The sequence below is a fragment of the Tamandua tetradactyla genome, chromosome 20, assembly GCF_023851605.1.
Source record: "Tamandua tetradactyla isolate mTamTet1 chromosome 20, mTamTet1.pri, whole genome shotgun sequence".
In the NCBI taxonomy this organism is placed as follows: domain Eukaryota; kingdom Metazoa; phylum Chordata; class Mammalia; order Pilosa; family Myrmecophagidae; genus Tamandua; species Tamandua tetradactyla.
The window spans coordinates 39,653,133-39,680,459 of NC_135346.1; the positions used below are offsets into that span (position 1 = coordinate 39,653,133).

Consider the following 27,327-nt stretch of genomic DNA (forward strand, 5'->3'; position numbering starts at 1 on the left):
TAGGGTTCCTTTTAATGAAGAGCTGGTTGTCAGCACTTAGGGGTTAGGCCGTCTTCTCTCTGCAGGCACAACCAATAGGGTTAGGTGCCAGGGGACGTCACAAGAGGGGCTGACACAAGAGGGGCCGGTGTAAGCACAAGCCTCCGGGACAGAACAGGGGAAGCTGGAAAGTCCTGCTTTGGGGAGTTAGATACATCCGGCTTTGAATCTCACAGGAGCCACTCACCAGCTGTGTGACTTGGAGCCAGTCATATAACCTTTCTGAGCCCTGGTTCCTTCACTTTTAAATTGGATCGATTAGAATCTATCTCAATGGGATTATTGTGAGGATTCAATGCGTGTTTATATGTATATGTAAATGAGAGTTTACATGGAGAAGGAGATTGAGAGAAAGAAGTAGAGCGAGATGGGGCTACTATACATTTAGAACATGCTAGAATGGCAATAAATATTATTTCCCTCTTTCTTTCCTATGACCGGCTTGCTAACAGTCCTCACACTCCTGACTACCAGATACTCGAAGGTGTCACAAAGAATTATGACTTAATCTGAATGAAGGATTTTACTGTATTACCAGAAAACTGCTTGCTTGTTTGTTTATTGGTTCTTAAAGGGAGCAATCATTTTATTTTATTACTTCTTAAAAGAGGATAAGCCCTGGAACAGGTAAAGCCCAGGCGCTGTGTTACCACAGCACCCTGTACTCTCTCATCATAATCCTCACAAGGCTAGCTCCTATTACCTGTTTAAATGGATGTCTTCCCTGCCAGGCTGTGGGTCTCCTGAGGGCAGGAATGGTGTCTATCCTACTCATCTGAGTTCACTGTCACACACCTAAGCTAGTGCCTGCACATACTAGCAAAACAGTGACCATTGCTCATGAGTGATTTGCATGAAAGGCTAATATAGTTAAGCTAATGGGTGCTAGATTTAGAGTAGGTTGTTAAGAAGCTAAGTACATTTGAGGCCCATTTCCATCTTTTTTTTTTTTTTTTTTTTCTGCATGCCCAGGGACCGGGAATCAAACCCGGGTCTCCAGCATGGCAGGCAAGAACTCTGCCTGCTGAGCCACCGTGGCCTGCCCCTTTTCCATCTTTTTGATATTGGCATGCTTAAGATGATCTGGCTCTCTTCAAAGTAAGTTCCCAACAAAAGGAAGAATCTGGGTCTGGCCGGGCCACTCATTCACTCTATGAAATTACATTTAGAATCAACCACATGCCCTGTTCTAGGTGCTAGGGATACATACAGGAGTGACCTAGAGTAATCTAAACCCTGGCCCTTTAGGAGGTTACCTGCTAGTGGAGGAAAACAAACATCTAACAGAGAAATATACAGTGCAACAGGTGGTGCTGAGTGCTATGGAAGACAATGGAGCTGGGTAAGAAGGCCAGAAAGAGAGAGCATGCTATTCTAGATAGAATGATCAGGGAAGGCCTCAGATAAAGGGACGTTTGGACAGAGACCCGAAAAAGTGAAGAACTGAGCAGTAGACATCAGAGGAAGGACGTTTCGGATAGAGGCTCATCCAAAGTGGACGGCCCCTGATTGCCTTCTATTCGGATGGCGGTGGGATGCCACAGGCTTTAGGAGAAGCCCTCAGAGCTGCTGTGGTGCTGGCGGGGAAAGTATTATGCTCTCAGTGCTTAGTGCTTGCTCAGGGCAACCCTGGCTTCTCTTTCAAGTTAACACAGGTGAATTTTCTCGTCTTCAGGCTAGAGAAACAGCTGTGGTTTGGTTTTATATCTTGGCCAATATTCCTGTGAAGTTTTTAATGATGGAAAATGCAGACCAGCAAGAATGATTCCCACACTACCTGAAGGCCAAATACCTCTTTGTGTTTCAGGGTGGCTGCAGGGCCTGGCCACAACTCTCCGGCTCTGGGTGAAATGCTGGCCCTGGAAACAGCTCTCAGGAGCCAACAGAGACAGATTCCAGGCCCCCCTCTCCCTTTACTGATGAGTCACAGAAGAGCTGGGTCAGGGGAAGAGTCACTTTCCACTCATCCACAGAACACAAGCAGCAGCCACAGCAGCAGTGAGATAGTTAATCTTCCATTTAAAGAAATTTTCAGGCAGCTTAGAGAGAAGACATATTTTCAATTTCTCTTGAGAGGAGAAACTGATGGGAACGTCGCACCTTCCAGTCAGTCCCCAGTTCACAGGGAAGAGTCTGAAAAATCACACGTGAAGAGATGTGAAATAGATAAACAGAGCTGAGAGCTCCTTTGAGAAACTCTGAGGCACAGTGGCAGCTGGAAAACCTTGTTTTCCTCAAGTTCTCAAACTTCCCGGACGAACTTCACTCTTAGTCTCCGTCTGGTGTGAAATGATTAATTCCTTTAAATGAAACAAGGAGTCCTTGAGATCCCAAACTCCTCTTCTCCATTCTAAAACCGTCCAGAAGTGGGTTTTGTTAGTACCTTCTAGTTGGTTTCTTCATCTGACCCTCTCACCCATAAATATTTGTGCTGGCAGTTGAAAATGGCCAACTGTTCTCAGCTCACCAGGGGCAAGCTCACCTTCATTCACAGAGCTTTTCTCTTCTTTTTCTGTCAGCCACAATCCTGCTGGTTTAAAAAGCTCATAGCCCTGAGTATCTACTCACTCCCCAATCCAGAGGTGAAGCTGTGCTCCCTGACAGTGGAGGTCACTCCTGGACTAGGGGGTTCTGAGGAGGCTGTGCGGGAGGAAGGGCTGCTCCCTTTTGGAATAGCTTCTGGGGAATTGGTTTTCCACTGATCCAAAATATTTTTATTGTGTGATACACACTGGATGTCAGGGTTACAGAAACGAAGAGGACATGCTCCTCAGTAAAAGAGAGCACAGTTTGATGGGGGAACAATGGGAAAGTAGAAGACAAACGCAAAACTAATGTTGATGTTGGTCTACTTGGAAATTTGTCCTCCCTTCTTTCCTCCCTCTTTCCTTTCTCTCTCTCCTTCATCTCCTCTCTTTCTTTCCTCCCTCCCCCTCCACATTTATTTCTTCCTTCCCTCCCCTTCCTCATTCCACATGATTGAGCACTTAACCTGTAGCAATGACCGGTTAACACACAGCACACGAGACCACGTGGCCTATCCCCAACACCTTGACTTTGTAATATGACTTAGTGAGAAACGGCCACTAGTAGAAATGGTCATCCTTAGAGGACCAGTGGCCCCCAAAGAACTGGCCCTTCATTTTTCACCCCTGCCCTAGTTCGTTCAGCCACTAGAAACATCTAAGCCATTCCTGAGGGCTAGGACCAAAATTTCTCCAATTCACTTCAACTTCCTTTTCACCTAGCAGAGTGTCTGGCACAGCTCAATAATACCAAATGAGTGAGAGAATGAATGCATAAAATTTTCAAATTACCACAAAGTGGCTGGGAGATTTGTCAATCCACCGGAAAATTGGATATGTATAAGTGGCCAAACCAGATAACATAAGCCACAGTGGGAAAATTTATTTTGGGGTTTGAGTTGTGTGCCATAGACATAATTAATAGAAAAAAAAAAAAGATTTTTCTGCCCAAGGGGTTTTAGACCCATCTAGGAATGATACTCAAAGTATTTTGGCAGCTCTTTTGGCAACTTCTTCCACTGCTTGAAAGCTAGGTTTCACTAGTGAAAACATTTTACAAACTCTTACCTAAAGAGTCCAAATTAGATCTAGAAGGAGCCCAAAGATAATTTGGGTGTGGTCTACTGTGCCGTTGCCACAACTGTGGGCCTTTTGGATTCTGGTTTGCTTTGTGCCATGTGTCTCGTATGGTGGAAGAATATTGAATTTGGAGTTAGGGGACCTAAGGGAAAAATATGATTCCAGTTGTGCGTGAGGTCTGTATTAACTCCCTGTGGTGCTGTAGCAAATGACCACAAACTAAGTGGCTTAAAACAACACAGATTTATCTCTTGCAGTTCTGGAAGTGAGAAGCCCCAAATGAGTATTAGGGGGCTAAAATTAAGGTATCAGTAGGGCTGGTTCCTTCAGTGGTTCCCAGGGCAGAATCTGTCCTTGTCTCTGCCACTCCAGGAGCTGCCAACATTCTTTGGCTCCTGGCTGCATCACTTGAATCTCTGCTTCCATGATCATATAACCTTACCCTCTACTGTAGATGTATTCCTCTGTCACTCTTTTATAAGGACTCTTACCCTTATAAATCAGACCCACATTGGAGTCAACTGTATAATCAAGGACAATATCCCCATCTCCAAATCCTTAATCACATCTACAGAGTTATTTTTGTCATAAAAGTGACACCTAAGAATTAGGACATGGATATATTTCATGGCCTTTATTCAGCCACAAAGCTTTGTTGAAATCTTGCTGAAACCATTCTTACATATTTGTAAAATGGAATAACAATAGATACCCCTTTACACTGTATCCTACAATACATTTGTACTGTAAACACATTGTTGTTGTCACTACTACTATTCTATTAAAGGTAGTTGGACTACACTACATTTGTCAGTCAACACAAGCTCATAGTCCTCAAACAGGACTGTTTCTTTTTGTGCATTCCCTCATCTCTACCCAGGCCCCAGTAAAGTAGGAAACAGAAAAATGACTTGGATTTTTACATTTTTAAGGTGTCACTTAAATTCAGTAAAGTGCATGGATCTTTGGTACAGCTCAGTGAATGTTTACATGTGTTTATCCCTGAGTAACCACATCCAGACCAAGATAGAAAACATCCCCAGCTCCTTAGTAAGGTTTCTCACGCCTGCTTCCTGTCTGTTCCCTCATGGGTGATCGCTATCCTGTCTGGATGTTTTCATTAGCATTGTAACTCTTTGAGATTCATCTATGTTTTTGCGCATACTAGACATTCACTATCTTTCCAGTGCTGCATAGTATTCCACTCCGAATTTACCTATCCATTGTGCTCTGTGGATGGACATTTGGGTTGTTTACTGTTCGGCGCTACAACAAACAAAGCTGTTATGAGTATCCTTGCACGTGTTGTTCAGTGGATATTAAGTGGTTGTTTTGAGCAATCAGGAGAGTCCGTCCTGAAGGAAGAAAACATGGGAATGCAAAGCCAATCTTCCTAAATACAATGTAAAAATAATTAACAAATTCTACCCAAGTTGTTGAGTTTAGTAAACATAAAACACGAGGAAACATTCTCATCAAAACTAAGGCCGTAAGCTAAAATCCAGTGGAAGAAAATTCACAGTAAACTTCATGACCATGATTTTATCTCTGGGAAAAGAACTTTGGCCTTCTCTATGCACTGTAAGCTCCGATCCTGTGTGCTGGCTAACCTCCGCCTGTTAGGGTATAAAGCACTGGCAGGTATTGAAATAAACTCTGGTGGTCTCCGTCTAAAAGGTGGGTGGGTGGGTGATAAGATACACACAGGTCAAAGGCAAGTAAGGACTGAAGCAGAAGAGAAAGGAGTTACTGGTTGATTAAGGCTATGGAAATGTTGAAACAACTCATGCCAGTTTATTTTATGATCATTCCTCAGAGTTTGCATCTCGCATTGGATTTTTCTGGGGCAGATTAAGAAGGGGAATCAATTATTGTGAATCTCATGTTACTGCAAACAGTTGGAGGTCTTAATTGGGCCAGGAGTGAGCAGGTGGTCTTTCCCAGTTTGCTATCCTTTCACCTGTCAGTCAAAGGAGGAGAGGGCCTCCATCGCTCATTAGCAACCATTTGTCACGTCCAATAGAGCTCTGAAAGGATTTCTTTGAACTTTGTTTAGGATTGATTTTCTGCATATGCTGAGCAGCTACTGACAAACTCGGGGCAACTGCTTCTCTGCAACAAATGCATTAAAAGAAAGGATGAGCGGAGAAGAGCCTCCAATTACTTAGTCTGGAAGACTGGGCTTCTTTCTACACCCCAATTCATTTAACAGAACCTTTACTTTCTAGTCTTGTGTTGTAATAGAGAACAAGAATCTTATCCTTCTTAAGGGAACTAACTATCTTGAATTTTTTATTATTATCTATCAACTACCACTGACTCCAGACCAAAACGGATTCATAATGATATTTAACTAAGAACATACTTTGTGCCTTGACCTTGGCTCTTATTTTGCAAGGAGTGTTCAGGGGATGGGGATGGTCAGGCCTTTGCATTATCTAAGGCTGGTTTGGAGCATTGCCCTAAGGGTCATGGAAGCTCTCCTCAAGCCACTTTCTTCCATGCTGACCCCTTTTCAGAGCAGGGGCTAAGCTTATTTAACTCAATGCTGTCTTTCAAGTACATACCAATGTGCCTAGCCCAGAGGTGATGCTCCATAAATATTTATTGAATTAATTAATTGATTCAATAAATAGCGATCACTTCTGCCTTGTGGTTTCAGGGTAAAGACATTGTAACATGACATAATCAAGAAGATTAGCTAAAATTTATCAGAAAAAAAACCACGTTTTTTTTGTTGGGGGAGTCAATTTTCATTTATGCATTTATCTGTTTGTTTTGCTGAATATAATAGTAAAACTTAGTCATTATGTAAAATTTAGAAAACATATCTAATTCTTATGAAGTTGTGATAACTCCCTCCCATACAGCAGGGTCATATTTAGAGAAGCATGGGTGGCCCTGCCGGAAATAACAATCTTCACCCACGTTTCTGTAAAATATTGAAAGGCGCTCAGGAACTTGCAACACGAAGTCTATTATTGACATACGTGCGCTGCTCGTTTCATCTCTAGGACCAGAAAGCTTCCAAAGTCTTCTCTCTCCCAACTCATCCCACTCTTTGGAAAGTCCCATTGCTTCACCCCACCCTGGGGCTCTTAGTACATTTTTCCAGAGAGAATCTGTCCAAGCACCTTCAGTGCTTTCTCAGATCAGGGGAGGATGAGGGGACAGCGTTCCCCTGCCACACACATGCACATTAATATTTATCATCCCATCTCATGTAAAAAGTATCAGAAAAAGAAAATGAAAATCACCTGTAATCTAACCACACAGGCATAACCATTTTACACTCTTTTGGGGACTATGCTATAATTTACAACTTTGCATCCTGCTTTTCTAACTCAGTATTTTGTACATTTTCCCACATCATTAAATCTTATTTTAAGACATGACATAAGGGCTGCCAAACAATCTCATGGAGGCCACATTGTTCTAAACAATTCTCCTATTGTTGGGCAGTTGGGTTGGTGTGGGTTTTGATATTTCAATTCCATGCCATGGACTGGGTATTGGCTCTAAAATGTAGACCTTGCTGGAGCACAAAAACCAATGTAAACTATCTGGCAGTGAGAATGAAAAGGGGGCACTTTGGAACAATCCTGGGTTTCTGTGTTTACTCGACACATTTCCCTTCCTGGTCTGGCTATTTGGGGGGTCAGGAGTCCAAGCTCTAGTCAGTGGAAACCAAGTGTGGGGCTGCCAACCTGACTCACATTAGGAAGTTCCCAAATCTCCTGGGCTGTATCTTTCTCTAGGACCCGACAGATGCAGTCATAGCACAAACTGAATAGGATGAGCCAAGCCAAGTCTTCCTATCTTTTAAATTTCTGAGCCTAGTTCTAGAGCAGCAAGGGGACATTTAACACTGACCTCTAGTAAAAAATAAAATGATAACACACTTGTGTTAATGGACTTGGAAAACCCCCAATTGCTAGAAACAGTGTACTGGGGGAGGGTATTTGCATTCTCAATTTTATTAGTTTGGTTCAGTCTAGCAAATTTTTATTCTCTGTACTTTGGGAACTGTGGAACGCCTATAAATTCTGAAACTTGCCTTGAATGTTGAGAACTGAGCCAACCTCTGGTTGTTAAAAGAGATAACAAAAAGATTTACAAAAGGAGGCAAGTCAGAAGACAAGCTTTGTTTCAGTGCTTGATGTTTTTCATATGTGTAGCTCCAGGACCATTTGTGCCTTAGCTCTTTGTAGAGAGATAAACAAACAATTGTCTTGGGGGACATCTGACATGCACCCCTTGGATCCCACCACTGAGTAATCTCTGCTGGCTGTGGGTGGGTTTTCAGTAGGCGGGGTTCACTGTGAGTCAGAGCAGATTCCATATGGAAAGCCGTACTGGTCCAGGAGAGAGGCCTTCAGGGTTGGTCCTTGGCCAGGATTATGTTTTCAGATCGCCAATGAGCCCACCACTTTTTGGTGTGTTTTCTTTTACTCTGGTTGACATTATGCAATTCGGTTTTGAAAAGGAGGTAGTGAATCATCTCTTTGGTTTACTTCCAAGGATGACCGACCATTCTGGCACTAAACAAATGAAAGTAAGAAATGGAGATGAAAACTGAGACGAAAACTGTGATGGTGACATTAATCAGTGATGGGGTTGGGTTGTTTGTGACAGGTATGAGTGGCATACTGATGTCTAATGACTGTCTCTTCATGGCTCTGTCATAATTTCTTGACATTAAACATGGACAAGCTAGAGGCTGTGTTAATTGTAAATGACAACCTTTGTCCTGCCTTTGTTCATATTTTGTAAAGGATGACAAAAGTTGACTAAGATAAGGCCGATGTGCTGGGAATTAGGCATTGTTTTTGACATGGACCTATGCTTCTCTACTAAAGACCTTTAATGGGGTCATGTTGATATCAGTTTTTAATATATAAAAATTCATAAATATCTGACCTTTTAGCTGCTGAGGAGGCCTTTATGATTATCATCTGCCCAGATCCTATTTTGCATGTTTTCCTGTTATCTTATTTCTACCACTGTGTTTTATTCTTTTTCTCTTATCTTTTTTTCTTTTGAACATTAAAAAATACTAGAATCAAGCATCATGCTGGAATTACATAACACAGCATTGTTTCAAGATTCACTCTTTTGGTCAGTTCCTTCGAGGGGTGAAACCTCCAGCCTTCCCATCTCAGTGTTAATATACTTACATGGTTTTATCTTGAGTGTTATGACAACTTTGGGCCCAGTAGAAACCATGGGGTATTCTCATGACCCACTCTTTCCAGTGAAAACCAGTACACAAAATATCTTAAGGCCATCTGCAATTCATTCTTAACAATTTAGTCCAATATGGTGCCATGCCAGATAACATTGGAAATGACCATTTGGATTACTGAATTTTAGATATAAAGTATCCGTACCTAGAGAAACAGAATTGTTCTGTTTTGAAAACCTTGCCATTTTCTGAAAATTCCTCTCTTTGGTTTTGCAGTGTGACGTCAAGGTTGGAATTAAGTCCTGAGAAACCTCTTTCACTGCTAAAAAGGCATACCATGGAATTCAGCACTTAAGTTTACCCTCTTGTACTTTGAGAATAGTATTTGAGCACACAGCACCAGGCATTGACAAAATGGTGACAAAAAGATGAATAGTAAAATGGAGTAGCAAGAGTTTGGATAAGAGAAGATATTAAAGAAATGAGGTACTTAGTAGCTTACAAGACAATTTGGGAAGAGAGAGGAAACTGAGGCAAAAGTCATGGCTGCAAAAGTGCTGACTCTCCTAAGAATATTTCTATATAATATACCAGAAAATCTTTAAAACCCAAAGGATTGACTCACTAACAGTAGAATATCAGACCAAATGGCAGATGGAGAGGATAATTGGAGGGGACAAGGGTCCTAGCCCAGAGCCCTTAAGTTACTGAATAAGTTGTTCTTGTTAAGAACCCTTTTTAAACTAAGAAGTTTTCATTGTCAGTGCTCTGGGGCTCTAAATCTTTGAAATAACACAATTTCTCAGAAAGAGTAATTAGCGCCTTGCTGTAGCACTGCCCTTGGGGCCTATGCTTTGGGACCCCTTTATAACTGAGGTTGCCTTGTCACAAAGTGTCTCAGGTGATTCCGAAACAAATCCTCCTCAGGCATCTCTTCTCCTTCTGGCTGATGGTTTTAATCTGGCAAGATCTGGAAACTTGATAAGTGTGAGGAACAAAAGCAGTTCTGAGGATGGATTCTGTGCCCGGGGTTTAGTTGGAAATGGGTTAGACCAGAGCATGCACAGGTAAACTCCACACAGACTCACAAGGATGTGGAGGGAGACACTGGAAGGTTTCAAGACTGAGTGGCTGACACCTGACACTCTGATCCAATGTGCCATTGGGTAGAAATTTTGGGAGATGGCTGATCATGGTACCAGGAAATTCTGGCAATAGGAAATGAGCAAAATTCCAGGCAGGCAGGCAAACGTGGGCCTAACCATACTCCAGAAGCTTCCATAATCTGGCCCCTACCTGCCTTTCTACTTCATCTCTCACTACCACCCACTCTTCATTCATTATACTCTAACCATAATGATTTTGGAACAGGTGAAGCTGGTTTTTGTCTCGGGACATTTGGACTTGCTATACCAGATACCCCACCTTCCTCTAGTTGGCTCCTCTTTATCCTTCATGTTTCATCTCCAATACTACCTCCTAAAATGATGTTCCCCTAATCACCCTACCTAAATTACCCTATTACTACCTCAGTCACACAAATTATCTGGGATTATTTATGTTTGTTTGTCAGTAAATACTGACTTGAAGAAAAACCTAGAGTGTGGCAGAGTCTGCAGTAGGGTTGAGTCAATTCTAGAAACCGATGATTTGTGCTAAAAACATAGGGGGATATTATAATAAAATTTAAAACCACAGTGGCAAATATTTGCTTAGCATTGGTGCTATCATACCCCTCTTTGCACTCATGGCAGACATCACTAATACATCTCAGCATCTTTACAGATCATCCCAGATGCCGTTTCAGTAACCAACAATCACTAGATTGTAAACTTAATGAGGGCAGGACTTCTGTCTGTTTTCTTCACTGTTTTATCCCCTGCATCTAGATGAGTGCCTTTTATTTATAGATGCACAATACATATGGTGTGTTAATATTGAATTAAATATTTGATGAATGACTCAGTCAGATTTGGAAACGAGATATGTCTTATTTGCCATCCCTGACCTAAAGCAAAAAGACAGGAATTAAAACAGGGTTGCAAGGAATTGTTGTCACGAAGAGTAACAATATTTCCTAAGAAGTGTTTACATGCCTAGAATTAGCAGCTGCTTCCCCATAACCCTAAAGTACAAAGCCTGAGGCTCTTCCTGAAATTTGCAGTACATTTGGAGCAACTTGGCTAGGGTCCAATAGGGGTTTTCCTTGCACCAAATTATTCTACTTAGCAAAAGTGCTGCAGAATTGTTGTATGTCACAAGTACATCGATTCAACGTTTATTTACTACCTACTGAATACCTGTGCATCCACGGTGAAGTCCTAAGTCCAGATTTCTACTTCCAAAGTTTACTGTGCTCAAAAAATGGTTCTTCTAGCAGTCATTTTATGTATTAACACACTGTTTATCCATCAGAGGAGCTATAGCTGGGATAGTCCATAGGTTTTACGTAAAAGAATATGATCTCTCCTCACTTGGTCAGCTATATAAGTGATACTTTTTGAGATCCTACTATGTACTGTGTGTTGGTCCAGTACTGGTACTGGGGATACAGAAATGCACAGAACTAAGTGCCTCTCATAGAGGTTACATTTTAATAAGGGAAACAATTAACAAATAAAAGTGTACACAATAATGTCATATCCCATGACAGACTAATTGAAACTTGTTTAGAATGGGTTTGAGAAAGAGTGAGATGTTAGGAAGTAAATGCAGCAAATATAAAACAATTTTTAAAAAACAGGTTTTCTTTGAAAGGGAAACACCAGAATGGATTGTTGGTGTAAGCAAGGGTTAAGGAAATGTTAAGGAGAGAGGCGTTTAAAGGGCTGATAGGAAACGGTCCACTAGACAGGGAGGCATTGCAGAAGAGAGAGGGCATAATTGCAGGAGCATCACCCTCGAGATACATGGGTGTGGGAAGTAGGCAATGGGCACCCTGTAGGCACCAGGCAAAGTGAAGGCCATTCTGTGCCTGAGTGCTGACCTGTTCAGGAAAAGGCACAACATGCTTATTCTTGTTCCCAGGCTGGCCTGTTTTCAGTCACGCTGAGGACACTGGGGCAACTCAGCTACTGGCTCCCCACCACACCCTCAGATGTCAGGAAGATATAGACTCAGCCTTCAAGGGCATCTCAGTCGAGTAGATCCCTGGCAAAGTGCATCTCGATCCCCACATTTATGAAACGTCTCCTGGGGAGTGAGTCAACCCATTAGTCAATTTGGTGGAATTGTTTTAAATTCGGATTTTTAGTAACCTTTCTTTCACGCCCATTCTTGAATATGTTGCCTTGAATTCACAAACCCCAATTAAGTATGGTCAGTTAATAACTTCATGAAAGTACCTTGAATTATTAAAGTATTGAATAAAGTGCTCTGCTTTTGACGCTCTCCAAAACCTCATAGGATTTGAAAAACTTGAAGCTTGCCAAGGAAAATCAGAATATTTGCTAACGTATATTTTAGTAGAAACATTTCTTAAAAACATGAAGACGAAAAAAAATACAATTCAATTTTTGAGCCTGGCACTTCAACTTCTCCACACATTGCTCTATTCTAAACAGAGAAAATAAAATCAGCTTTGTTCCTGAGCATACGCTTTTGACATTTTTTTCCCCTTGAAGTTTGAATTATTAATAAACTAATTTCTCTTTATAGTTCAATCTTTGGAGATTTAAAGTATTCACTCAAATGCACAGGGAAGAGATAGAGCTTCAGTTCCAATCAGCTCCAATTCTCTCTGGAGATGCTGGCCTTGAGGTATCTCTCAGTCTTTGATATCAATCTTTAATTCAACTGGGAATTTCTGATCATTTTTAGAATGAGTCCATTTATACCACTTAATGCCCTGTTTAAGGTAGGCCATTTCTGCCAGTTGATTTTATGCTTTTACTTTGCTCCTGAGATATTTTATGTTTGAGTTTGTAGTATGCATGTGTGCAAGTGTGTTTGTGGGTCTGTGCATAAATATCCATCATTTATATGTTATGCTTGTTAGATTATTTGATAATTCCTTGGAAAATTATATTAGAAGGCAGGGCTTTGGTAACAGAGGATGACCAGTAAAGTTCCAGCTCTCATAGCAACCCATGTAGTGTCTACATACTACGAGTGCTTCTTCCCTGATCAGTGGAACTTAGAGAAGAAAGTTTTGGGCTCTGTAGAAGAAGAAGTTTGCAAAACTCAGAACTAGAGAATGGCGGAGTTGGTGAGCTCTGGTTTAAGTTCCTTTCTTCCATCCCACAAGACTGAGCATGCTAAAAGATGGTTCTGGATGAACAATGAGAGAGACAGGAGTCCTCCATCAGCTGAAGGTTTCGATAATTGGTGCCACTTTCAGCATTATAATTCTATTGTCTCTCGTGGCTTCAATGTATGAGAATTATTATCCCCTCCCCACCCCACCCTCTTTTTTTTTTTTGCAGAGAGAGAAACTGAGATGCTGAGTTTAATTGATTTGCCTGATGTCGTGTACACTGTATTAAGAGACTGAACTTGCTTTTCTGCCTACTTGCTGGACCTTAGGGGGATTCAGATTCTGAGTAAAGTCTTCTGCCTTTCTAATCTCTGATCCATGTATTGATCCAAAAGAAAAAAAAAAAACCCAACAAACACAAGCCAAACTGCATGCATCAGCAACCTGCTCCTCTCTTCCTTAACACTGTCTGAGGAAAGTGGCTTCAATATTCAACTCATCCCACCTTTATTTTCCCTCTGCCTCTTCCCTTAAGAGCCCGCTGCATTACCAGGATACAGTGATCAAGTGAGAGAGTCACCAGGCAACCAGGTTGAAAGGGGTGCTTACCACGAGCTTCGCAGGACTGAGATTCCACACCAATAACAAAACCTTTCCCAACATTGCCAGCTCATGCAGATAGCAAACTTGCCTTTCTCCTTAGGAGACCTGGATCAAAACCTGATTCACAGAAGGGAAAGGGAAGGCAGAAAAATAAAAAATTAAAAAAAAAATTAAGAAAGTCTTTTCCTTTTTTTTTTTAATTTTCAAAGCTGATTCTATTCTGGGGCTTTATTTACTTTTTTGTTTGACTCTAGGGGTTAAAGGGCTTACAGTAATGGAAAGTGGAAACTGCCGATTTATGACTCTTCCTCTGGAATTTCGAGCCGATTGCTTGGGGTGAGGATACGCTTCCTTGGCCTCTTGCATCCAGAACCCAGCCTTAATCCAGCTCTCTTTCAAGGACCTCGGAGAACATTTACACCCGGAGCCCCCCATCTCAGCTATGCCCAGCACTGGGCTGAATCCATCTCAGGTTCAATTGACTGTGCATATAAAAATGCAGCTATTTTGCCAATGTTTTCACCTCTCTTTAAAGACCCAAAAAAGCTAAGAATGAAAGGACCTATTTGTTAAAGAAAAACTTATTAGTATTTTGTTAAGATGTTAATTAAACCTTTCCAATTTTAGTTTAGAACGGGGACCGGGTTCTCCCTGTTCCTCTCTACTTTACTTCTGGGCTGGTCTTCAGGAAATATTTCCTTTGTACCACAATTATGCATAATGTAAAAATGCATATATTTGAGCGTGCCTGATTTCTCTGTAGAGGTGGATTTTATATAATCTGCATCTTCTTTTTCTTCTTTTTTTTTGCTGAAGGACTAAGGGTATGGCAAGTCTCCAATGCATATTACCAAGTCATCTCATTTGTATTTTGTAATTCTCTTTCAAATTTACATATTTCTCTCTGGACCTCCCATCACTTTCCTAACTGAAGTTGCCCTCATCTCTCCTAGACTGATACAATTGCTTCCCAAATCATCCCTTTGCATATATTTTTCCCTCTCACCAAACTATTGTCAACTCTTTCAAAATAGAGACCTGATCCTGTACTCCCAGCTTAAAGATCACTCAATCACACTTGCCTGAATCTAGGATCAGCCCCAACTCCTCAAAACCAGCCTTCAGGGCCCTGCCAGATCGCAGCCCTGCCTACTTGTTCAGCTTACTCTTGGCTTTCTACATTCAAGCCCCAGGAGCCTTTCAGAATCCTGCGTTCATCATGTTCCCTCCTGCCACAGGGGCTTTGCAAGGGCTGTTCCTTTCGCCTGACAGGTCATCCTCCCCGCCCCCCCCGCCCCCACCTCCCATCCTCCCATTTCTGGTTAACTCTTAATTCCTCCTTACCGTTATAGGCCAAACTCCTCGCCTGTTTTGGTTTCTTAATGCTGCTAGCAACAGCAAGAATGGTTTAGCTTTTATAAAGGGGTTTTAGTAAGTCAGAAATTTACTGTCCTAAGGCCATAAAAATGGCCAAATTAAGTCATCCAGGGAAAGATACCTTGACTCAAGAAAGGGCCAATGATGTCTGGGGTTTCTCTGTCAGTTAAGAAGGCACATGGCGATGTCTGCCAGCTTTCTTTCTTGGCTAGGAGGGGACATATTCTTTCTGCATCTCCAAAGGTCTCATCTGTGTCAGTTCCAAAGCTTTTTTCCAGAATGGTTCCCTCTTAAAGGACTCTAGTAAGGGACTCCACCTTGAATGAGTGGAGACATCTCCATGGAAACCATCTAACCAACAGGTCCCATCCATAATTGGGTGGGTCACATCTTCATGGAAACAACTTAATCAAAAAGATCCCACTCAGAAATATGGAATCAGGAATAAAGAATGTGACTTTTCCAGAGTCCATAACAGTTTCAAACTGGCACACTCCCCCAGGGTAGCTTTCTGGACTTCTGAACAGATCAAGTCCTCTAATTATATATCACCATAGCTCACCCTTCCCTTTTGGAGGATTTTTGCAGCTTCCATTTTGCATTACATGTACATTACAGTTTGCATTTTTTGTGCAATTATTTCATTAATGTCTGTGTCCCCAACAGACGATTCCTCCGTGAAGAGAACAACAATGGCTAACTTTCTCCCCACCATGTGTCTAATGTCAGCACAGCCGATAAATGGAGGGGACTCAATAAATATTGTCAACTCAACACACGACTGAATCATCCAAATTATGGTGGCTGTCATAAAAATGAATGCTGGCTGACATCCTGCCCCTTCTCCTTCTCCAGAGCACCTCTACCTCTTGCCCCATCTCTTCTCTCTCCCTCTACCCCCTAAGTCTTGAACATAACCACAGTGCAATCAGGCACTGAGACAAGGAGTTAAAAAACATGGTCTGGAAACCTAATGTTTTGGTTACATTTTTACCTATTTGGCTTTCTTCTCCCTGAACTTGTCTGGTACCTAGAGAAGGTATAATCTATCCTACATACATAATGTTTTAGTCCACCATAAATTCTTATAGTTTTGAAGAGATTCCCAATATTTAAAAATCAGGAGATTTAATTTAAAAATATAAATGTAATTATATACAATATAAATGACTTATTAAAAAAAAAAGATCTTGCTACTCTGCACCTGCTATTCTTTATAGCAAAAATCAGCTCGAGTTAAGCAGCAATTGTCCGTATAGAAAAAGACAGGTGGCTTCCAGGGTAGCACATTCCTACAGGTCCACCTCACGTATGTGGGTTATCCACCCGACCCTGAACGCATGAAGTCTGAGACCTCTCTATAACTGACAATGAGCTACCAACAAGCTTCCTTTTTCCCTTCTTTTCTTTTTCTGTCTGTAATAAACTTTAAGAACAAGGAACATGATTTAGGAAGAAAACATAAAATAATTGAGAACTGTTAAAGGACAATCTGACAACTCCAATCTTCAGTCATATATCTATATCTATATCATCTCTTCTATAGGATTATTCCCAGCCAATGCAATGTCAATAGTTTCTATGATTCACTTAACACTTTTGATTTGGTGAGAATGAATTTACAGGCAGTTTTTTTGTGAAAACTTAAATAATTCCTGTAGCCATGCATCCCTTGTTTTTTTTTTTTTTTTCTGCAGATGGGGGTGAAAACACTTAGCAGAGCTGACAGCTAGTTTGAAGGCCATGCACACGAATCTTTTATGACCTGACTTCTCCTGGGAACTTAAGTAAATTCCCTGAGCTTGTGACCTTCCATTGGATACAATACAAAGGGTCATTATGTGCTTGATTCTCATGCTTAAAAGAGAAAAAAATAAGGAAGTCCAGATGAAAGTTAAAAATAGGGCATGTGAATTTAATACAACTTTCTCTGGGATCATAGGTCTGGAGAGAAAGAGGGAAGAAAAATAGAGTGCATATTAAATGAGCTTCCTGGAAGAATGTTATTTGTCCACAAATATTTATCTAGAGAACTCCTCACACTAATTCCTCATTAATGGAAGTATCCTGGAATGTAGGTAGAATTCATCAGAACAGCCTCAAAGGAAACTTGAGACTAAATTCAGAAAAACCCACTGTTTCTAGATATTTCCCCTTCTCTGTGCATCTTTCCCAATTACTCTTTTCCCTTGTAATGTATTTTTCTTAATACCGAATACATGCATATATACATACTTGTTTCTCCTCTTACTGGAAGTCAGAATTCTCTTTTGGATCATGTGGAGGCATTAGGTAAAAACACCTACATGTCCCCCAAATTCCAGGGGTGCTTAGAAAAAGGAGCCCTTTCTGCTTTGCAGAAATAATTCACTTAAGAAAGAGTGTTTTCTGCCATTGGAACTGAGGGGAGGGCCAAATTTAAACTTCCAACTCGGCCTCTGAAGCATTATTCCAGTCAGGGAATTTTGTCACAGGTGGAGACATGTCCCTGGGAAACAAAGCATCTGCTTCGATACAAATGTCATCCGTAATAAAGAAAGATGGGGAAGCCATGTGATTCCTGGAGCTGGATCATGTCCATGTCAGATCTACTTCTTAGTTATGAAAACAGTAAGCTACCCTCGATTATTCCTGTGCACTTGGTAAAAATCCTTTTCTTTGCTTTACCAAGGTCCAGGATGAGATAAGAAAACCTGGAGAAGGCTGTAAAAAATATTTCTGAATTCTACCACAAACCTCAAAGGCCACTTCCTGGTTCAGAAGCAAAAGACTTGGGGGAAAATAAGTTTAAGCTCATAAAAACACTCAAAGGGCATGCTGGTCATCAAACAGCTCAAAAGCAAACTGCATTTGCAAATGAATCTGAAAACATGTGGATTCAATTTTCCTTGAAATGCCCAGAGGTAAAAAAATTAAGGGGGAAATGTTTGGCAGAAAGAGCCTGGGATTTGGCTATATGCACAAGTTTCTGAAAAAGAAATTGTTTTGCCAGAGAGAAAATACTACCTGGTTCCCCTTCTCAATCATCTCTCTAACTCAATTAATCAATGGCCCCATTTCTCATTGTGCCTGTAAAGTGGACAAAAGAGTTCACTTGAAAGAAACAAGCTGTATTCATTCCCAGGGTGGCCTTGTACGTGGCCGACCCAGAATTTGAGTACTGTCATGGGTTTCAACCCGAGTGACGTGGTGGCGAGCAAACCATCTGCCAGCAAAGTTATTTCTCCTTTGCTTATTGCTTCCCATCTGCCTCCACTCATCAAGTTCTACCCCTCTTTTTCCTTCCACCAACCCCCCAAATAATACCTATTTCATGACCACTAAACACAGGCAAATATGGAACTGCTTTAGAGTAAATCCAAGCTGTTTTAAAAGATCGTGAAAATAGGGTAGGTGGGGGACAAACTACATCTGTGAAAAAGCAGTGATTAGTCTTAAAACAATGTGAGGCCAACACACAGAGTCCCATTACAAGATGATGTGTGTTCCCTGTAAGTGGCCGTTCCTGGTCTCTGAGGTAGCAAAATTGTCACATGGTTCTGTTGTTGCCATGGCAATAATCTGTAATTGTGCAGGAAATCCACAGAACTTGTGAGCAACTCCTTAGTGGATTGGGCTGAAAGAAAAATCAAACCTGTGAAAGCCCCAAATTGATGTGGTTATGAAAGAGTGTTGGCCAAGCCAGTTCGGCTTAAGCTGACCTGATTTTGTGGATTTCCTTCTCCTGGTCCCCATCTAGGTGTGGTGAACTCATTCTTTTACGCATATATTTGTTCTCATTTTTATTTCATAGCGGGAGAGAGGTATAAATCCTACTCAGCCAGGGAAATGCTTCAGCTCCCTCCTTAGAATCTTGTGCACATGAATTGGAATCCACTGGGTGGGAATTGTCGCTCCTTTGGTGGTCATAACTTCAAGACCCTTGACTAGCATTGAGAGCCAAGGCCTGGCATGCACAGGCAGGTGAAACATCGGCCACCTCACCCCCCTTATCCCTAGCAAAGGCACCGAGGACACACTGGGCTGGGGTCTGGTGCAGGGAGGATGTGTTGTTCTTGGGGTAGCTTGGCAACAGAGTACACACACATGCACAACACACCCATCTGAATGGATGCCAAGACTTGCCTTCCTTAAGGCAGGCTAATGCAAACCATGCCCCAAGCATGGCCGGGAAACGGAGGGTAAGTGGCATCTCTCCCTCCTCTAGCCATGTGACATTTTTGCGTGTATCAGCAGTCAACCCCAAATAGTTGAGGGCATGACAGAGTGTGGGGGCGCCTGAAAGAACGAGGAGCCAGACAAATCACTCTCATGCTCTGAACTGCAGCAAGAATCCCATGGGAATGCAGCTTCCCGGCAGATCCCATGAGAACATCTGGGATGAAGACACTCACGCCAGGCCCCAAACCCAGACTCATTAGTACAAATGTTTCATTTCTTCTCATTTATTTATCTTCTCATATACAACAAGTATGATTTGATTTCCTTCTGCACATTCTCCCACTGGGAGCAGGAAAAGGAAGGTGGAGGATGGACCCTGAGCAGTACATTGGGGCCCTTTTCTTGGATACCCTACACTTTGGGCTTATTTGTCTGAGGCAGCAGAATACTCACTCTGGCTAATCTGAGCAGAAAGGAACGTGATGAAAGGAGAGTGGAAGGTTCACATATTCAGGGAAAGTTTTGAGAATCAGGGCAGGAAACAGATAGGAACTGAGGCAACTTAGGGGCCTGGGTAACAAATAAGGAAAAAGCAGTCTGATCATAGCTTGCTATTTGAATATTTACCTTCAACCGTTTTTCTTTTTCTGTCACTTTTCTCAAGATTCAAAGTCTCGGGAAAAAAGAGTCCAAATAGTTTAATGTAGGTCCTGAACATAGTTCTCCCTTAGAAGGAGAGAAGGGAGAACATAGCACCTTAATTTGTTGTCTCATTAAGATTACACAGAGTGGGAAACAGACAAAACTTAAGGTGGTTTTACAGAAGGAATGGGAATGGTTATTGTCCTGGTGTGGGCATGGTGAAGAGAGACCAATAACAGATGTCTAGCAATATAGCTTGGGGGGAAAGTTGAGTAGTAGATGTGCCAATCAACTTCCATTCATATACCTGAGCAGAGACTTGCTCTGGAACATTGGAACAGAGAGAAAGGTCGAAGGAGAGGGAATGGAGGAGAGCATCCAGAAAATATTTGTTTGATATCCTCTTCCCAAAAGAATCTAGAGAAAAGACGCAACCTGATTTGAAACTAGCCGCGCTAAGGGGGCTGACTTCTTGCTAGTCAGAGCTGCCCGCTAATGTCCACGTCTCAGCATGTCTGATTACCGGTAGAAGTTGACCGATCAGCAAACTACTCAATTATAAGCCCATCTTCTCCCTGTGGTGCCACTAATTAAAACAGAAACCATGTTGCAGCTCATGCACTCCATGGAGTTCTACCTTCCAAAAGCTGAATTAGTCACAAAAATTAACTGCTGTCAGTGGAATTCAGCCTCCTTTTTCCTTTCTCCAGCCCCATTCCTGTGTGGTGCAGAATACATCTCCAAAACACCTTCCCTTGGGATTTTCAATGTCCCTCATACCCTTCACTATGAGGAAGAAGCACATGTGGCAGGAGGTTTGACATTTCACACCCCCAGGGCAGATATTTGGAAATCTCCATGGTCTGGAATGCCGTGACCTTTTATCCTGCCAAATGCCATTTTTTTTTTCCTGAAATCACATCATGAAGGGTATTCCTGCATGTACTTCATTTTTAAGGGTAAAAAAAACAAAAAAGAAGGATCAGGACACTTCCAATTGCAAGAGAGCTGCTCTTTAGACAGCTGGGACAAATCGCAGCCTCTTTTCTTTCTGTCTTAATAAACATAATGGGCCATTTTGGTAATTTCAGCTGTAAATATACTTCTCTATAATCGGGCGGTGCTTTCACGTATGGGAGAGGACTAGGAAAGGTGTAGATAGGCTCCATGGAGATAGAATAGAAGAACAGGGGCTTATTAGACAACCAAAGAGTACATCCAAACTTTTTGAACATCAAGTCCATGACTTCCTGATCAGAGTTTTGAAAGCTGCTCAAGGTCCAGTTCAGATCTCCATGAGTATTAAAATCAATGCCCCTGTCTGGAAACAAGATGACACTTCTGGTACCCTTCCAAATGGAATGCCAATCAGCTTTGGGTGGAAAGCTCCCATCCCATATCTCTCCTAATGTCCCTTCTCCCCTGAAAGGAGGCTATTCTACATGCCCTTCCCTTTTAATACGATTTTTTCTCTTTGACAGTTGATGACCCATTGTTTTTTTCTTTCCCCCTCCAAATGAAATGAATTAGAAGTTTCTCTATGGCAATATTTTCTTTTCAAAACAACTACACATTTGCAAGTTTCTAAGAAAATCACATTGCACCCAGTCGTAGAGGGGCAGACCAACCTCTGACTCATTGTGCAAATTCAGTATCATAAATGGAAATAGAATGTAGTCAAATGTTTCGTATAACACACTGGTTAAGCACCTCCACCCTGAATCTGAAAGACTTCGATTTCAATTCTGAAATTACTACTTAATTAGCCCCTTTGGTTTCAGTTCTCTCCATTTTACAGATTTGGAAACTGAGACCAAAAGGGCTATCGCCTATGTTATTGGGGAGATTTGATGAAATAATGCGCCCTGAAGCACTTAGCACATTATTTGATGCATCAAAAGTGCTCAATTAATAGTGAGAGTGATACATAGATCATGTGCATCTTGGACAGAACTCCCTAGATGAGAGTGTGGTGGGTCAAGATTGTGTGAAAGGGAAGGAGGGTCTAGGGTGATGAAATCCTTCTGACATGCTCACAGTGTATGAATATTGAAATCCTGATGATCTGTGTTTCTTATACCCAGACTCCCTTATCTAGTGGACAGGCTGGCTAAGATGAGATATGGAGAGCTGCAAATGACTCATAAACCCCTCTTATTTATCAAGACTCCTTATACTAGTCAATACTTGAAGATTTCAGTTGGATGACAAAAATGGATCAGGAAACACACACACACAAACTAAACCAGAGTCACCCTACTGCACACATGCACAAACACACAGACACATGTTCTTAAAGCTAAATACTCCATGATTATCAAACTGTTTTTCCTTCATGGAACATCTTAAGAATAAGATCATTATAGAAGTTGGGATGGAAAATTCATATCAGCTCAGTTCAGAGATGGAGAGAGGAGGTCCATCAGTGGGAAGGTTCCTCTAAGTCACTGCTGTTCTGACATTCATACCTGAAGCAGAGGACAGGGGCTAGCGAAACGAGCAGAACAGAGCAATGTTAAGGAGGAGGTGGGTAGGGAGCAGGAAATAGCATAGCTGGCTCTTGCACAGGCTCGGGTTGCTCACTGTCATATACAATAAATCTGCTCACAAGGTTAAGACCAATTAAATAAAGAGAATGCAAATGTGGGAAAAAAGCTATTGTCATTGGGCATTCCAGAACTTGAAACCAAGGCATAATGTTTTTATAATGGTGTATATAAGAAAGCATTCTATCCAATAGTGTAACAAGGATTAAGTAATTGTACAACATTATTTCAAAATATTTTGCGGGTTGGATCTTATGTCTCAGGATCTCAGTTACACACAGTTCCAGTTACGAGAATCTGCAGTGTTTGGACAATAAGCTCCAGCCCACAGAACATCTGGCTCCAACCCATGGTCTCAATCTCTTGTTTTTATAAGCAATACATTTGGAAGGCCAGGTTTGCACACTTGGGTCATTTGATTCACTTGATGCACAGATAATTTCCGCTACTTGCTATGACTAGTAGTCATAGGTAACTGACTTCAAATCCCTAAGTGTGAAAATGTTTCTGTTCCTTTCATTTCTTAGGTGCTATGATAATACATAACACTCTGTATTGGTGTTACATACATAATACTTCGTAGTCTGGGATGGGTCATGATTACTTACTGAAAACCCATCATGCAGCAAGTTACTTGCTCTCATAGAGCTTACAATTCAGCAGGGGAGACAGGCCTTAGATAAATCAAAAAGTCATTTAATTAAAATTGTGAGGAGTGCTTCCAAGGACAAGAAAGGCATGCCGTAAGCTGGACTGCTCACCTGGTCTGGAGATCAGGCAAGGTTCCCCTGAAAAAGAGACATTTAAGACATTTAAACCAATGGCTGACTTGGTCAAGGGAAAGGGAGAAAGGGGGGAGAAGAAAAGGACATTCCAGATGGACAGAGGGGTCAGCATGTGCAAAGGCCTGGAGGTAGAATGGATGAGGCCTGTTTGAGGACCTGGAGGAAGGCCATTATGGCTGGATATTGGCAGGAGATGAGAGCGAGGAGGTGGGCAAGGTCCATGCTGAGGATAAAAGCAGCCAGGGACCTAGTTCTTGTTCTCCAATCTAATAGACAAGCAACTGCCTCTCAAAAATAAATTGTGTTGTCTAGGCTATCAAAAACTATTCATTAAATGTGTAATCACTCATTGCAATTTATTCCCACTATTGGTGAAAGAAAGAACGAAATACAGTTCAGGTTTGTGCTACTCTTGATGGACTGGTACACAGAACGATGTGTTTCTGTTATCAATGTTTCCTGAACTTCAGTTATCCTTGACCCTAATGATTTTTGCCACACATATCCTAATTTAAATAATATACTTCTTTAAATGAAATCCTCTTTTTTCTTAAGTTTATTTATACAGGAAACTTTAAATCACTACCATAAGTGGAAAGTCACTATTACCTGCTATAAATTGAAGGTAACCATAAAAATAATTAGAATGGTAACAGTGTGGTATTATTACACATTTCCTAGTCTCTGTGGTCAAACAGAGTTCTGAGCCTGTGGTCTCCTCTCCATTATAACAAAAGAGAGATTAGCAAGAGGTAAACTTGGGAAGACACACTAATGCTAAACCAGGACTTTTTCCTTGACTCTGCCGGTTGGTTTCAAAGAGAATTGAAAAGGAAACAACTTTTTCACCATGCAATGCAGTGTAAGTAATGTCATGTCAGTGGGCCACATAAAAACACCCACAAACCACTGGTGGCTCATGGCCCACACTTTGGGAAACAAAGTTATTTCCTGGATAATAAATGTAAAGCCAAAATTGTGCAGTTTTCATTCATTGAAGGAATACAGGCCAATCTCTGCCATACCAGTGAATGTACACCTCACTTTTGGGAGATGAAGGAGACACTCTGATAAATTCTGCAATTTTTCCATTATGCAAACATCCTTACAAACAAAAATCTCGGAAGTGCTTTATGTGCACCAGGACTTGGCCTCAGTGGACCTTGCGACTGAGCTGACAAGCCAGAGAGAAGGCTCAGAGAGGACGTTGCTGTCAGGGCGCTCACAGATGCTGGGGTGGATGGGTGATGGGTGACCACCCACAGAGGTCATGTAGAGTCTGACAGAAGCCACACGAGACCCATAACTAACATTCAATAAATAGAAGCTTGTAGAGTTGTTGATGTTGATGCTAGCATTGTAAATATAGATGCCGACCAACAGGCTCAGCAGAGACCAGCAATTGGGAGCAGAAAGATTGGGGAATTCAAGGCACAGTTCTCCTTCCTGGGGAGGACTCATGAGGACAAAAGAAGACTTGGGTCCCAGAGGAACTGGGACCTTAAGCCTGTTAATCAGATGGAGGCCCTAAGGGAATGAAGAGAAAGATTTAGAACTTGAATCTGTGGGTATTGGGCCACCAAGAATGAGGCAGGATTTCTACAACCCTTGGAGGAAAAGGTTAACGTAGAGGAGAGGCTGACTGGTTCTCAGTTTCTATAAACATAGCATAAGTGGTCAAGTGCAGGGGTTCTCATAATGCAGTCCCTGGACCAGCAGCATCGGCATCTTCCAGGAACTTGTTTAAGAAGTGAATTATCGAGCCCCACTCAATACAGAAACCTTGAAACAGAACCCCTGTGGGTGGAGACCATCAATATGTGTTTTAACAAGCCCTCTAGATGATTCTGATGCATTATCAAGTTTGAGAACTCCTGGTCCAGAGGAAGGGATGAGCCCAAGTATGCACAGATAGGGGACAACGGGGCTGCTTCCCTGACCAGGGGCCTGCACTGGTGATGGGGGAATCACAGGGACCCGCTTCAGTTCTGATTTCCCTTCACTTGGTAGTGGCTTCGCCCACAATGATACTCACTTTCTCTGCCCTGCTACCCCCTTTACTCACACAGCCAAATCATATTTGCAACAGGTAATTAAAGAACCCTCTTATTCACCAGTGTTAGTTTTTTATCTTTTTTTAAATTTTTTTTTTTAGGTGGAGACTTGGGGGGATTTGAATACATTTAATTTATCTGATGTGATAGGTCACTTTATGGCTGTCCTCTAAGGCTTAATATAGATAGTTTTATTCAAGGTGTCTCTCCATCACCCCATGCCTAATGAGGTGTCAGTTCTTGCCTGATGATGGGCTTCAGAAGGAGAGCCTGCAGCTTCTCATGCCGCATCCATGGTGGCACAGACGTGGAGCAGCTCTGGTGGAGAGCATGACTTTGCAGCAGAAGGTCCTGGCAGAAGAGGCAGCAGCAGAAGCACAGGCTATGGATCCAGACCTGGGTTTGACTCTCGGCTCTGCTACACAGTAGCTGTTAAACCTGGGGAAAGTCACCTGTTCTCGCTGAGCCTCAGTTTACCAATAGTGAGTGCATTCTTACTGGAAGGACTCAAAATAAGTTATGTAAGTAAAAATGCTTAGCTTAAATTACTTGGAAACGAGCAATTAAATTGTTTCCTAATCTCTTTCCTAAATTTCTTGAGATCCAAAGCACAAGCTGGCGAGAAATTTACTGGGTATAGTCTGAGAGATAATACTAATCATTTATAAATTCTTATCCTTTAGGATGATTTGACTGCAGATAACCAAAACTTAAGTCTGTGTAAATGATAAGAAACTCTATTGGCTCATACGACAGGAAATCCAGGGGAAGGGCAGATTCAGGAGTGAGGTACGCAGAGCTTCACCTCCATTTCTCTATTATTTTCTTGGTTCTGACCTATTCTGTACCTTAGCTTTCTCCTCAGACTGACTTCTTCCCTCTGGTCCCGAGATGGCTACCAGCAATAGCTGACATTTCATGCTTCCTTGCTCACATCATCAAGGGAGGGGAAAAATCTCTCCCAAACAGTCTGATTAGACCAACATGGGTCCTGTGCTTCTCCCTAGAATAATTGCATGCATTGATTGGTTGTTTGGAAGCCTGAGTACATTTTTACTTACATAAGCTAGGCATTTTTACTGGCATCGGATTGCAATGATTGGTTGAGTCAAATCAGGCTCTACCTCTGGCACTTGAGAGATGCCGGCTTCTGTTGAGTTTCTTGGGCTGAGTTTTCAGAGAATGGTGAGCACCTAGAAGCAAAGAATAGGTGAGGCCAAACGGGTCCTCTATAGTTTTCTACATCCCAGGGACTGTAAGCATTTTACACTCAGTTTCCTATTTGATTCTCACAACATCCCTATGAGGCTGCCCTTTTTACAGATAAGGAAGATGAAATTCAGAGAGGTTAAATAACTTACTTGTTCCATGTCAACAGCAAGGTTAACAGAACCCAACTCCTGACTCAGTCTCAGGAGAGCCCCAAACCAAGTTCCGTACTTCTCTGTTTTAGCCCAGTTAGCTGATGTGTTTGGGGGGGGTGGTCACAACTTCAGCCACAGAGTGCAGGGCCTCCAGGGATCCTGGCAATACCCTACATGAGGTGGACTCATTTTTACCCCATGCTGAGGAATAATGGGAACACTTTGGAAAGAACTTGTGCTCGGCTCTCAGGTTTCCAGTTATTTGTGTGTTGTTACCAAACACTGGAGACTTTAAAAATTCACTGCGATCATATAGGCAGGAAAAATGACCTCATACTTGCAACCACAAATCCAACATGCTCTGGAATCTGTAAGACGAACTGCATTTTAATTAGAAGAGAGAAAGAGCAATGAAGACGTTTCTTGGATATTTTTTCAAGCCCTCCCTTGGCCTGCCTTCAGGCCAAAATGTGACAAGTGCCCTAAATCTGATAACAAACACACACTTCTGAAGTCATTGTTAGCTTTCCTAAAGAAAGAGAAAAAAAAATCACATTGGTTTCCTGTTACCAGTAAGAGTTCAAGAATGTGCAGCCTTGAAATATAGCACACGAGTACACAAGAAACCATTTTCCATTAAATATTGAAAAGTAAAAATGGAGCTCTTAACCCATTTTTTTTTCTTTGCTTAGAAGGTTTTTTATTATACGAGGTCCTCAGAACCTTGAACCAAGCAATATTTAAAAAGATTCACAGTTTATTCCTGAAATC

At 41.8% G+C, this 27,327-nt stretch overlaps 1 pseudogene; it reads right to left on the reverse strand.

Annotated features, from left to right (window-relative positions):
* Positions 1-26,112, reverse strand: part of LOC143664325 (UPF0669 protein C6orf120 homolog) — a 73,647-nt pseudogene extending 47,535 nt beyond the window's left edge.
* Between the last annotated feature and the right edge of the window lie 1,215 nt (positions 26,113-27,327).